Source organism: Macaca fascicularis, chromosome 9, assembly GCF_037993035.2.
Source record: "Macaca fascicularis isolate 582-1 chromosome 9, T2T-MFA8v1.1".
In the NCBI taxonomy this organism is placed as follows: Eukaryota; Metazoa; Chordata; class Mammalia; order Primates; family Cercopithecidae; genus Macaca; species Macaca fascicularis.
The window spans coordinates 17,473,865-17,487,572 of NC_088383.1; the positions used below are offsets into that span (position 1 = coordinate 17,473,865).

At 47.0% G+C, this 13,708-nt stretch overlaps 1 protein-coding gene across 5 annotated transcripts in view; it reads right to left on the reverse strand.

Annotated features, from left to right (window-relative positions):
- The window catches only part of RSU1 (Ras suppressor protein 1), a 237,044-nt gene that overhangs the window by 818 nt on the left and 222,518 nt on the right, over positions 1 to 13,708 (reverse strand). The window lies entirely within an intron of this gene.

The window sequence follows — 13,708 nt, forward strand, 5'->3', positions numbered from 1 at the left end:
CAGGAATAGAAGAATCTCCAGAAATAGTAAGCCAAAGGAAACCAAAAGATCACTTCTGTGTTCTCTAGGTCATATGCTGTGTTGAATATAAAATTCTCTTATACATGCACGCCATGCCATGACGCCCGATCACGGACCAGTCTCTTGGGATTTCACACTCACTGGGAGAACTGGTCAGGCCCTGCTCAGCCGTTCGGGACTGAAGTTCAAAAGCTTATGAGTGTTTAAGTCGACAATGATACAAATGGAATTGAATGGACGAGACAGAGTGTCTATTTAGTGAAAAGTGAGCATGATGCTTGGCTCGAAAGCCCAGGGGCTGGCTAATGGGACAGAGAGCAATGATGTCCGAATCTGTGCTGGCTGCTCACCCATGATAGATAGCGTGGGGCGGGCTAACACACATCAGTGCCACATTAATAAGTACCGCTGATTAAATGCTGACATAGTGCCCTATAATTACGGTGGATGGCATTCACTGCACAGCAAAGCTGCCTCTGTGGCTGAGAGGATTTAACTGAACAGTAGAAGGTAATTAATTGATAATTTATGAGTAATTCTGATTAAAACAAAAGCCACCCTAAAATAAATACAGCTCAAACTTATCTCCTTTTATTGATATAACTGTGTCTCCAAGAGAGCCTGGCGGGTGTCTCTACAGCAAGGGCATACCCAGCTCCACAGCCTGTAGTTGCTATGAATGGGGTTTGGCACAGAGCCTGACGTCCCTGTACCAGGTGGCCCCAGCTCCAGTATCCACACGAGGAATATACACACACTCTGGATGCCGGCGTCTTGGGCTGTTTAGCATATACTGGCGTCTGGCATTTTTTTTTTTTTTGAGTGTCTCACTCTGTCACTCTGTTCCCCAGGCTGGAGGGCAAGTGGTATGATCATAGCTCACTGCAGCCTCAAACTTCTGGGTTCAAGTGATCTCACGCCTCAGAATTCCTGAGTAGCTGGACTACACATATATGCCACCATGCCTAGCTAATTAAAAAAAATATATATATATATATAAAAAATATATTTTTTTAAGACTGAGTCCCGTTCTGTTGCCCAGGCTGGAGTGCAGTGGTGTGATCTTGGCTCACTGCAACCTCCGCCTTCCAGGTTCAAGCGATTCTCCTGCCTCAGCCTCCTGAGTAACTGGGCTTACAGGCATGCACCACCACGCCCAGCTGATTTCGCATTTTTTAGTAGCGATGGGGTTTTACCATGTTGGCCAGGCTGGTCTTGAACTCTTGACTTACAGTGATCCCCCCACCTTGGCGTCTCAAAGTGCTGGGATTGCAGGCCTTGAGTCACGATGCCCCGCCAAAAAAAAATTATTTTCATAGACATGGGGTCTCACTTTGTTGCCCAGGCTGGTCTTAAACTCCTGGCCCCAAGCAATCCTCCTGCCTTGGCCTCCCAAAGTGGATTACAGGGATGAGCCACTGTGCCTGGCCTCCAATACTAGTGTTCTGGATGACATCTGCACCATGGCTGACAGGCAGAGGGGAAGGGCTGGCAGATGGAACTGCCCAACTGATTTTGTGATCCAGGAAAGCTGGACACTATGGTTTTGAGAGGCCATGCTGTATTCTATTCCAGCCTTCCAAGTGTCACCTTGGAGGCGGTACAAGCAGGTTCCATCGACAGTCACTCTCACAGAGTACAGAACGCAGGGTTCAGAGCTGGCCAGAGACAGACCTACGAGCCAGGGTGTACACATCCAGCCAGGTGCTGGGGTTGCTCTCCAGGAAAAGGGGAGGCCATTCTTATGCATCAAGGTTCCATATGTACTAGACAGAACATGAGAGCCTGGAATTTAGAGGTCTTTTTGCACGTGTAATGGAGACAGTAGCCCTGTCCCAGCTTCAGCGATACACACAGCTTCCTTATAGCCTCAGAGATCTTCCCTCTTTCCCAACCCCTTATCTGCACAGAGCAAAAAAATATGTATGTATATTCTTATTCAAAGATAGTTTCAAACTTTAAAGATTTTTTTTTTTTTCTTCAGATGGAGTCTTGCTCTGTCACCCAGGCTGGAGTGCAGTGGCACTATTTCAGTTCACTGCAGCTTCTGCCTCCTGAGTTCAAGTGATTCTCATGCCTCAGCCTCCTAAGCAGCTGGAATTGCAAGCGTTTGCCACCATGCCTGCCTAATTTTTGTATTTTTAGAAGATATGGGGTTTTGCTACATTGGCCAGGCTGGTCTCGAACTCCTGACCTCAAATGATCCACCCACCTTGACCTCCCAAAGTTCTGGGATTACAGGCGTGAGCCACGCACCTGGCCTCTAAACCGTAAGGATTCTAAAAGTCGACAGATGACTCCACAGTTCATGCCCATGGAAACCTAGCAATACTTGAGTGGAAGGAAAGGGTCTTGGCAATGATAAGAGGTTAGCAGAGGGAGAGGAGCAGTAGGAATTGAAAGGAATTGACAAGGCCCTTCTTCGTGTCATGTCTTGAATGAGGGAAGGGCTGAGGTGGGTGTGGGGGCTTCCCAGAAGGGGTGGGTGTTCAGCTGGGCCCTGACGACGGGAATCCAGGCAAGCAATTTCAGAAGGGGTTGCAAAAGCTGCAGGGCTCTTCTCCTTTTTCGGAGTGAACTGGAATGTTCGTGTTTCAGTCTCTGCCTTTTTACATTCAGATCCCAGTGTGGGTCTGAACGTCCTGGAGCTGCAGAGCAAGTCACTACAAAGGGCCAGGTGGGAGCCGGCGGCCCTGAACTTGCTGTTCAAATCCTGCTTTTTACATTTATTAGCTGTTGACTCTGGGCAAATGATTACCAATGTTCGCCTCCCTCTCCATGCCTCAGTTTCTTTATCTGGAAGCTAGAGATGTCGTTTGTCTTCATTGCAGGCTGGTTCGGTAAGCCCAGCACCATGGCAAACCTACTGGAAGCAGCCAGCGAGTGCTTGCTGAAAAGTAGGACAGACGTGGGGTTACAGTCAAGAGTGATTAAATCAAAATAATTATATGATTACCTTCCTTCTTTAGGGCTGTTTCCCCTGCAAAATAACACGGTATTTTCTATCAACGCTAAATCCCCAAACACTGCTGGAACAAAGGTTTTAATCCTCTTTGAAGCAAGCAACTAAGACAGAGCTAAATGCATGGCCCACTTCCTCAGTGAGTCATCGGCAGGGCTGGATGACGCTGCTGTCCGCCGCACGATCCTTTACCTCCTCCAGCTGTGTGGGCAGAGGAGCGCTGGCGTTTTGCTAAGCGGCCATAAGTGGCCATTTTCACGGGGATGTGGCTACGGCAGTGGCGGTGTAGTCACAACAAACTCCACAGTCTGGTGTTGCATTCCTGGCTCTGCCAGTTACGAGCCACGGGGCCTCAATTGGGCAAGTAAGTGTGGTAGACAGAATCACAGCTCCCAAAGGTGGCCACATCTGATCCCTGAAACCTGTGACTGTTACTTTCCATGGCAGTGGGGACTCTGCAGGCATGACTTAGTTAAGAACCTTGAGCTGGGAAGAGAATCCTGGATGATCCTGTGGGCTCAGTGTCATCAAAAGGGCCCTTATAAGAAAGCAGCAGGAGGGGCCAGGTGCAGGGGTACACATCTGTAATCCCAGCGCTTTAGGAGGCCAAGGTGGGAGGATTGCTTGAAGCCAGGAGTTTGCGACCAGCCTGGGCAACATAGGGAGACCCCATCTCTACAAAGAGTGCAAAAAAAAATTAGCCAGGTGTGGTGGAGCTCACCTGTAGTCCCGGCTACTTACTTGGGAGACTGTGCTGGGAGCATTGCTTGAGCTTGGGAGTTTCAGGCTACAGTGAGCCATGATCACCCCACTGCAATCCAGCCTGGCCATAGGGCAAGACCTTAACAATCAATCAAAAATAAAAACAGGGGGTCAGACTGAAAGAGATTTGAAGATGTTACACTGCAGCCTCTGAAGATGGGGGAAAGGGCTATGAACCAAGGAACACAGGTGGTCTGTGTAAGCCAGAAAAGCAAGGAAACCTCTTCCCTAGAATCTGAAAGATGCAACGTAGCAACACTGGTTTCAGACTTCTGACCTCCAGAACTACCAGGTAATACATTCGTTTTGTTTTCAACTACTAAGTTTTTGGTAATCTGTTAGAGCAGCAGTAGAGAACTCACATAGTAGCTGAGCCTCTCTGGGCCTCACAGGGTGGCCTGTTCATGAGGATTCTGCTTAATTTCAATAGGTAAAATGAATTTCTGGGGTAAATTAGAAAGATGGAAAAATGAAAGAACCAAGATTCAGAGAGGCAAGGTGTGTCCCAAAGGAAAAATGGGTGTAGTTTTTATGAGAGGAAGTGAAAACAGGTTTGCAAATTGTCCCCTTGCTAGTATGAACTGGCTGGTCCCTGTCGCCCCACCCTCTGAAGCTAACACTGTGGCTTGTGTTTTGCATGTACCTGGATTGAATTTGTAGCAGTGACTGACTACAGAGGACAGAGCAGCCAGTGCCATTGAAAGACATCCTATTCCTTGCAGTTTCTGAGAGGAAAGACAGTGCCAGACCACACAGCGCCATGCGGGGAAGTGCCAGCGTTGGTGAAAAACGTTTGTCCCGACCTCTCGTAACTTGTACTTTTCCCCCAGGGCTTTGGTGAACACAGCTTCTCCATCTCCTGCACCTGGGAAACCCCAACCATCCCTCAGACCCTGGCACCACTGTCCCCTCCGAGACGGCGTGTACCCTCGGGGCCACCGCAGCTCTCTGCTCACGTGGCACCTGTCTGGCCCTACAGGAGCCCAGTGCACCCTGCACTGGGGATTCCTGGAGAACAGTCTCTGAGATTGACAATCACCTCTGCCTTCCGCACCCTGCTTGGTCCTGAATGATGTGTGCCCTGGGGAACCTCGCTCACCTCCAACAGTCTGATGTCTCCATCTGCAAAAGGAAGATGAAGATTCCCAGCTACCATGGAGGGTTTGGGAGAAGATTAAATTAGGGAAATGCTCTTGTTCGTTGGGCACACAGTAGGCATTTCACAATGACAGCTGCCGCCTCTAACCTCTCAGGAAGCTTCTTTGACGCAGGCTACCAGGGCCAGCTCCTTCCATCTCTTGCAGGCTGCTGCCACGCCCTCGTGCTGCCCAGAATCTGCACTTTGGTGCAGATCTTTCTGGGAAAGCTTCGGCGGGCACTGCCACTGCCACTCAGCTATGCCAGCTGGAAAGTGATAAAGGGAGCCTGGCCCAAGGTCACCCATGGGGCTGCAGTGGCTGGTGGGTAAAATGCTCAGCCCAGGAACTGGAGGAAACCCTTTGGCATGGAGCCCTAGAACATCTTCTCTCCCCTGAAACCCAGGATTTGGAGAAGAGAACTGGGAGACAATTAAGATGTGGGAAAAACCGAGAAAGAGCACTCTGAAGTGACACGAGAGGATCAATTGCTCTTGAGAGTCTGATGAATAGGCTTCTGTTGCTGAAAATGGTTTCAAAGATGAGATGCCTGCAATGCTCTCAGTGGTGGGAGATGAGTGAACCAGACAGCTAGGCTCACAGGGGCTCTATATCTCACTGTGAAGCCCCAACACCAACGCGGGAGTGGGCCCTGCCCTAAGCAGCCACCCCAGGAACCCTGCTGAAGCCCACCTGTAGAAGGATCACTGGGAAATGATCCTGGAGACCGCCTGGGTTGGCAGGCTGGTGACCTCGCCGGTGTGCTGTGAAAACAGCCTGCAGACAGGCCGCTTCAAGCTCCTTGCAACTGACCACTGCCATGTATGGATGGCTAAGATTGTACAGCAAAAAATTCCAGTCTACTGTACTCAGAATAACTTTTGCAACATTTTCTTTTTGTAAGCAGTATGTATTATGCGTGATTTTCTATCACACGACACGTGGATTTTTTTTTTTTTTCTTCCTGAGACAGGGTATGGATCTGTCACCCAGGAATGCAGTGGCATGATCACAGCTCACTGCAGCACTGACCTCTGGCCTTAAGGGATTCCTGCCTCACCCTCCCAAGTAGCTGGGACTACAGGTGCAGACCCTCATGCCCGGCTTACTTTAAAATCTTATTGTAGAGATGGGGGTCTCACTATGTTGCTAGGCTAGTTTTGAACTTGGGCTCAAGCAACCCTCTCACCTCGGCCTCCCAAAGTGCTGGGATCACAGGCGTAAGCCACTGCGCCTGGCTGATACATGGATTTTATTTAATGCGGGCATCTTCATTTTTGAAAAAACTGAGTCTTACGTCAGATCCAAGGGTCTCACATCCCTTTGCTGCAGCAGCAAGGAAGACCGCCCCTCCTCCCCCGCAATGCCCTCCGCCAAGCCACTCATTCTTAAAAATGTTCTCCCTTGGCTCTAGGATGTCACCCTGATTCTTGTTTTCTCTCTGGACACCTCAATGGTCCTTGTGTGTCTTTGTGTCTTCTTCCCATCTAATTTTATAACTTTTATGATTGTTTCTGAGCAGCCGCTCTCCAAGTCCTCATCCTCTTCAGCCCACTGGGACAATTTGGCTAACAAACCCCAAAAGGCAGGGAAGAGTCCCTCACCCCACCTTCCACAGGTCTGTCCCTCCATGTCTCTAGAACTTCAGGAGCAGATGCTGAAGTCATTTTGACATTCTCTCTTTTTTGGTCACCATACTAATCAGGTCTGATAGAAGTTTAATTTCTTCTACAGTAGACGTTCTTAGCCTAGGACCCCAGAAGTGTCTGAAACTCTAAAGTTGTATGTGTATATTTCAGCAGAAAGGGACCACAGCTTTCATCAGCTCCTCTAAAGATCCATAACTCATTAACTAGCTGTTTTATGGCACCTCGTTTATTCTTATTTCCATCATCCATTCCTTTTTTCTCCTAATCAGGCCCATGTCACATGGCCATTCAGTTATTATAATGGTTCCCTCCTTGGTCTTCCTGACGCAGGTGACTTCCCTTCCCAGTGTGTCCTACACAGGATGTCTGCACAACTCTTCCTGGTGCATGCATGAAAAACAGCAACCTCTGGCTGCTGGATGGGGTGCCCAGCCTGGCACCTGGCACAGAGCAGCCACAGCGCAAGCAGTTGGGGGACCTGGCTCGCCCAATGTCCTCTCTCTCTGCACTAAGGCAAGCAGGGCAGCATGCAGGAAAGATGGAGTGTGAATTCTGTCACTTACTAGCTGCGTAGCCTCAGAGTCCTGTATCTTTCCAGAACCTCTGCCATCTGAACTGGAAAAGGGGAGTATTCGCCCATTATCTACCTGGCGGGTGAACTGATAATCAGGTTGCCCTGGGCTCACCGAAGTGTTTTGAAAAATGAAAAGAGGGCTAAATCAATCTGAGGCCTGAGATAAGCCTTTCCTGACAGCCAACATTCCTTTTGGCTTGTTTCTGTTGTTGCTGCTTATCTGTGTTATTACTGCCAGGAATGCCTGCTTAGGTCCCCTCTGCAACTGTCCGTATTTTGAGGCCTTGAGGACTTTCACAGCTTCCTCCTCACCTTCTCCATTCTGCTGTCACAAAGCCCTACGGGATGTATCAGGATCTCATCCCTAAGTCCTTGATACATAAAGTGACTCCTGACCTTGGCATGTTATCTCAAAACATCAGCAGGGTGCTGTGATCATAGCACGACATTTCCAATGCAGCTAATGTGCATTCATTATTCACTGCTGCAACAACCCAACGAGGAAGCTACTATTATGATCATTATTTGTCAGATGAGGAAATTGAGGCTTAGCAGCTTGAGGCTCTGATAAACCCAGGCAATGACTCCAAAGTCCAAACTCTTAAAGCACTAAGTTACCTCATCTCCCATCTTGGTTTTGTTTTCTTAAGAAGTCTACCATTTTCTGCAGGGCAGGGAGTGCAGGCTTAACTTCTTTTGTAGTCTATACACTCCAGGCACTGCTAGAAACACATTGTGTGCTATGTAAATATTGTCTTTCAGAATGCCAGGTATATGAGAGGTGCAATATGCTGTTCTGAAGTCGTTTGCTCGTGTCATATGTATCCCTACTGTTGTTTTGGGTGTTTCCATGGCAAGTCCTCATACAGACCAAGAAAAGAACCAATTTTAAAATCGCAGGATATGGCCAGTGAAAATAATGGAGAAAAATAATTTTGCTTCTAATCTGTAATCTTCTGGTAGGATCCTAAATTTAAAATCTCCACAAATAGATCTGCGGACAAAGTGTGAAGCCGAGATTATTAATAAGCACTTGGCAATAGCCTTATTTCTCCTATCCGGCATCTATCAGGGGCTGGTGACAGAACCTGAGCACGTAAATTGCTGAGCCCTAAAGAAAGAAAAAAATTAACAGTTACCCTAATTCCTGTGAGAAGTCTCATTAATTCAAAAGGAAATGATTTTTTTTTTTAGATCAAACCTCCAAGAGATGGTTCCATGCAATTTACGAATGGCAGCGCGTGTCTGTCACATTCTTCTCCATTATAACCTGCTTTCTGTTCCCAACATAGTGGAGAAAGAAAGTATAAACATGCATGTGCAAATGGCATCTATATAAACAGCCACAAGGAAATGTGTAGTTGGCTTAAGACAGATAGCAAGCTATATGAAAAATAGGCTATAATATATAAGGCAGATTTCAAAACAGCCATATATTTTAGACTCACGATCTGCCCCACTGGAGGGGAGAAATGAGGATTCTGGAAGAGCAAAACTAACAATATCATGCACAAAAGATGCTCATTAAACTTCATCATCCTGTCTACTCTAATGATGCTTTTACTTAATAAAAATTCCCGGAGCACTTGCAAGGATATTAGGCAAGGTCTTTGGTTATGTATCAGAGGTCCGAGCTGTCACCAGCAGTTCAGGAGGTATGTTCCCCGGGGAAGGAGCTTTCACGGAATACATGCAGAGAAAAATCAATAACTGCAACTTGCTTCCCTGCTTAAGCATTTAAGAAAATAGGTAATCCTTTTAAATTAAACTGCAAAGTGCTAAATGTTGCAATTTCCAGAATAAACTCAAAGGCAAAAAGGAAATCAGTCCAAGGGCACTGGTAAGTTTCCCAAACAAGCTACTTCTCTGACAGACTTCATACCTGGAGTGGATTTCTTTTATTTATGAAAAGAAATAATTATTTTAGTACTTGGCATCTGCAGATATTAAAAAGAGACATCCAACTGTATATGTGCTTGTAATATAGCGATACACAAACCTATTCATAAATATAAGTAAGGAATTATTTTCGTATGGGCAATTTACCTATTTAAAAATTATTCTCCAAAAACACTACTATGAAAATCCACTAACTTGAATCTAGCTCTCAAAACCTAAATAGTAATTATCTAATGGACCTCTTAAAACAGCTAGCTGGATGATGATAGGATGCAGTCACCAATGACCACTTTGGTCCATATTAACATAACCTGCTTCCGATTTTATGCCCTGCCAACACAGAATTAGCTGGGGATGACTCTGGTCGGGGCAAGAGTGAGGCACCACCCCAAAACTTGAATGTATGGGGAAATAAGGTTTTCCCCTGCGTGTTAAATAATAAAAATCAACATAGAATAGATCAAAGCAGAAACATGAAAAGTCACCCAAAATAACACCAGCATAACTCCCAGACCAGCGCGCCTCGACTCTAAGCAGACCAGGGATATCAACAAAGCTGGAAAGAGAATCTGCCCACCAGAGTCAGCACTGAAAACGGGGGAGAAAATGCAGGCAGTGGGGACCAGCGGCTGTGAGTTCTGTGGATGCCCTGGCGGGACTATGTGTTTAGGAGGAATCACCGAAAACAACGTGGCACTGCCCACCCAGAACACGCGATCCACACCTGCACGGTCCAGCTTCTGACCAGCTCACCTCCATATCTTCTGCCGTGACCCTCCACGTCCCTGATCCCAGCTCCTCAGGGGCTTCTGTTTCCCATTGCGATTCACTCTACCTGGAAAGCTCCTCTCAAGGTCCCCCTGAGACAGGCGCTACTACCATTCCCATTTGGCAGGTGGGGAAACAGAGGCACAGAGTTTAAATACTGTGATGTGACCACAGGCGTTCAGACTCCGGGGTCTGGCTGTGTTTCCCTGATGTTGGTGTCAACATGACTCAGCCTTAGGTCCGTCAGGGTGTCCTGTCACCCTGGGTACCGTAACTGGTTTACACACAAGCATGGGACCAAAGAGAGCCAACGAGAAAAACAGGCCTCATATCGGAGCTCAAACCGCGTGGGAAGAAAAGTCCTTTCTTTTCTGTTTTACTTGAAGTAGGAAGGATGAGCCCAGATCTGCTGGTATCCTGTCCTAGCACTGTGGTGAGAGAGCCTGCTTGGAGGAGAAACCAGCAAAGCAGAAGGGAAGGACAGAGACTGGGCCCAAGGACGTTGTGTGGGTCCCCATGCCTAAAGTCAGCTGTATTGCTGGAGGATGTTTAGTGTAAAATCATCAAATAATCCCCCTCCCTCTTAGGCCTTGTGTTCCTTGTAATCAAAGCAATGCTGAGTCCTGACGAACACACCATCACTCTGGTCTACTGCAAATGTGAGTTCCCTAGCCCGGTCGTCTTTGCCCACACTTTCTATCTTTGACTACGTTCATTCCCATCACACCACTCATCACCATCTAGTTATTTATTTGATGTCTGTTTCCTGCCTCCCCTGATAGAAGGTTCATTCCTAGAGCACCAGAGCCTTATCTGTCTTGTTCACTGTCCCCGGGATACACTAGAAATGTTTGTTGATTGACTGAATGAAAGTATATACAGCTGTGTTTACTAGGAAGTATTATAGGTATCCAGATACACGGATCCCAACTAGATCATTAGTGCCTCTGGGACAGGGACTAGGCCTAAATCACTTCTGTTTCTCCAGTGCCTGCTGCCTCGTACACAATTGTCACCCCCAAAATATAGAGTGACTGAACATCTGAGCTCAGGATCACTTCCTGATGTCCTCAGTTCCACACTCATCAGGTGACTACCATCAGCTTCCCGCCTGGAGCTGTCTACCAAAGGGGTGTGTGCTGTGCAGACCGAGGCAAGTGTTCCCGTCTTTGGGGGCAGTTATCCTCTTTTGTGGAATTCTGGTTCCTCCCCTTATGTGATTTTCCTCAGTTTGCTGCAGGGTTTCATTTTCTTTCCTTTTTGAGACAGGGTCATACTCTGTTGCCCAGGCTGGAATGCAGTGGTGCGATCATGGCTCACTGTAGCCTCCACCTCTTGGGCTCAAGTGATCCTCCTGCCTCAGCCTCCTGGGTAGCTGGCACAAGCACGTGCCACCATGCCTGTCTTTTTTTTTTTTTTTAAATAGTAGAGGGGGGTTTCACTGTGCTGTCCAGGCTGCTCTTAAACACCTGGCTTCAAGAGTTCCTCCTGCCTCAGCCTCCCAAAGTGCTGGGATTACAGGCGCGCCTTGCCAGCTTGCAGGGCTTCTAAGGCTAAAGGGAAGACCAGGTACTCAATACAGGTGCTGCAGTGCCACTTCATGAGGCCTTTGGGAAGCCAGGCCATTGTCCTCTTGTGGATACTTTTTTAAAGTACCGTGACCAGGGTGATTCTACTAAATTCCTTTAAGGTACAAAGGACTTTTATAGAATGTTAATTATTTTTAATGTTAATAAGAACTAGTTTAAGATACTAGTTATTTATAAAAGAATTCAGTTAAAATTAACATTATATATATATTTTTAACTTTATTTTTATAGATGGGATCTTGCTATGTTGCCCAGGTTAGTCTCAAACTTCTGACCTCAAGTGATCTCAGCCTTCTGAGTAGCTGGGATTACAGGTACAAGTCACCAGGCTCAACTAAAATTATCCTAAAAAGTAATGTTTTCTTCCCTCTCTGTTGGGAAAAAAAATCAGAATGAATTTTTATTATCATGGAAGGGTGAGAGTCTTCCTGGCCACACGAGGCTCCCATATGGGCAGCTGAGGGTCGCTCGTGACTTCTGAGTCATTAAGCTGATAATCGCCAGGGCAGGACTTCTGTAGCGTGCGGACAGGAAGCTTCTCTGCCACGTTGTATATGTTAAGTCATTGCAGCCTTAAGCAATATCATGTGAAGGAAACCATGTGGGGCACACGTTGTCCCGTGGCTCTAGATGTAGTGACATTACACAGCTCTGGTGTCCCATGAAAAGGGATGCCAGTATCTAGGAGAGAAGCCTTTGCTTTGTCTTTTTTTCACAATAAGGACAAATGGTAAAAGCATACCATACCTAGTGGTAGTAGTATCACTACTGATAATCCTCTTCCTCTCCCTATTTGTGGCTGTTGGCCATCTGCTCTTGGCACTATCCCTCCCTCTCAGTTTCTCTCTGCCCGGGTGACCTGATGATTTCACCACAGCAGGTGACACATGGCCATGTGATACAGTTTGGGTCTGTGTTCCCAGCAAATCTCCTGTGGAATTATACTCCTCAATGTTGGAGGTGGTTGGATCATGGGGGTGGTTTCTCATGGATGGTTCAGCACTATCCCCTTGGTGCTGTTCTCGTGATAGTGAGTGAGTTCTCGCGAGATCTGGTTGTTGAAAAGCATGCATCGACCCCCTTGCACTCTTTCATTCTGGCTCTGCCATGTGGTGTGCCTGCCCCCTTCGCCTTCCACCACGATTCTAAGTTTCCTGAGACCTCCCCAGAAGCAGAAGTCGCCATGCTTCCTGTACCTCCTGCAGAACCAGGAGCCGGTTAAACCTCTTTTCTATATCAATTACCCAGTCTCAGGTATGTCTTTATAGCAATGTGAGAATGGACTAATATACCACGTCAGTGGAAAGCTGGACATCACATTCAATCTAAGTTCAGGCCTATAAGTTTCAGAGTACAGGGCAAAGAATGGTAAATTGGAATTCAGAAGGCTTTGGGATTCATCCCCTAGCAGGGTGATTTGTGTTTCCCCAAAAAGAAAATGAGGCGTCTGAATCTAAACAGGGGTGGTAACAATCTGGCCTGAGCACTGCTACTCCCCATCTCATATCCACGGCAGATATCACCCACTGAGCAGGCGCTCTGTGCCAGACCTCACTAAAATAGAGCACTCCAGGCAGAGGATTCAACCTGGTCAGGGTTGGGCATCTGAATGGAACTTACATGCTTTGCCCAGGAACGCTGTAGAGCACATTACTTTAATGTTAACATATTTACCCCTTAACCAAATCATTTTACATGAAACTCTACAGGTAACTCTACAAGTAAGGCTTGTACCTCTAAGATTCCTTCTGTGCTCTGGTTAGATTATGGCATGATAATCTATAATTATCATGAGTTTTTCTTAGAGTCTCGCTCTGTTGCCCAGGCTGGAGTGCAATGGAGTGGTACCAGCTCACTGCAACCTCTGCCTCCTGAGTAGCAGGGATTACAGGCACATGCCAACACACCCAGCTAATTTTTGCATTTCTTGTAGAGATGGAGTTTTGCCTTGTTTCCTATGCTAGTGTTGGACTCTTAGACTCAAGCCATCCACCCGCCTCAGCCTCCCAAAGTGTTAGGATTACAGGCGTGAGCCACCACACCCAGCCATTATCATTAGACTTTAGACAGCCATTGTATTATTTTCCCCTCCTCCATCGCCCATGGATTTTCTGGAAGGTGAATCACGTTCCACTTATGGAGCAGGCCAGGTGTAATGGCTCATGCCTGTAATCCCAGCACTTTGGGAGGCTGAGGCAGGAGGATCCTTTGAGCCTAGGAGTTCAAGATCAGCCTGGGAAACACAGTAATACCCCGTGTCTATTTAAAAACAAAAACATAATAGAGTAATGATATTTTTAAAATCCTTAGGAATCAATGCCAAAAAATACCCAGCTACGTACATGTGC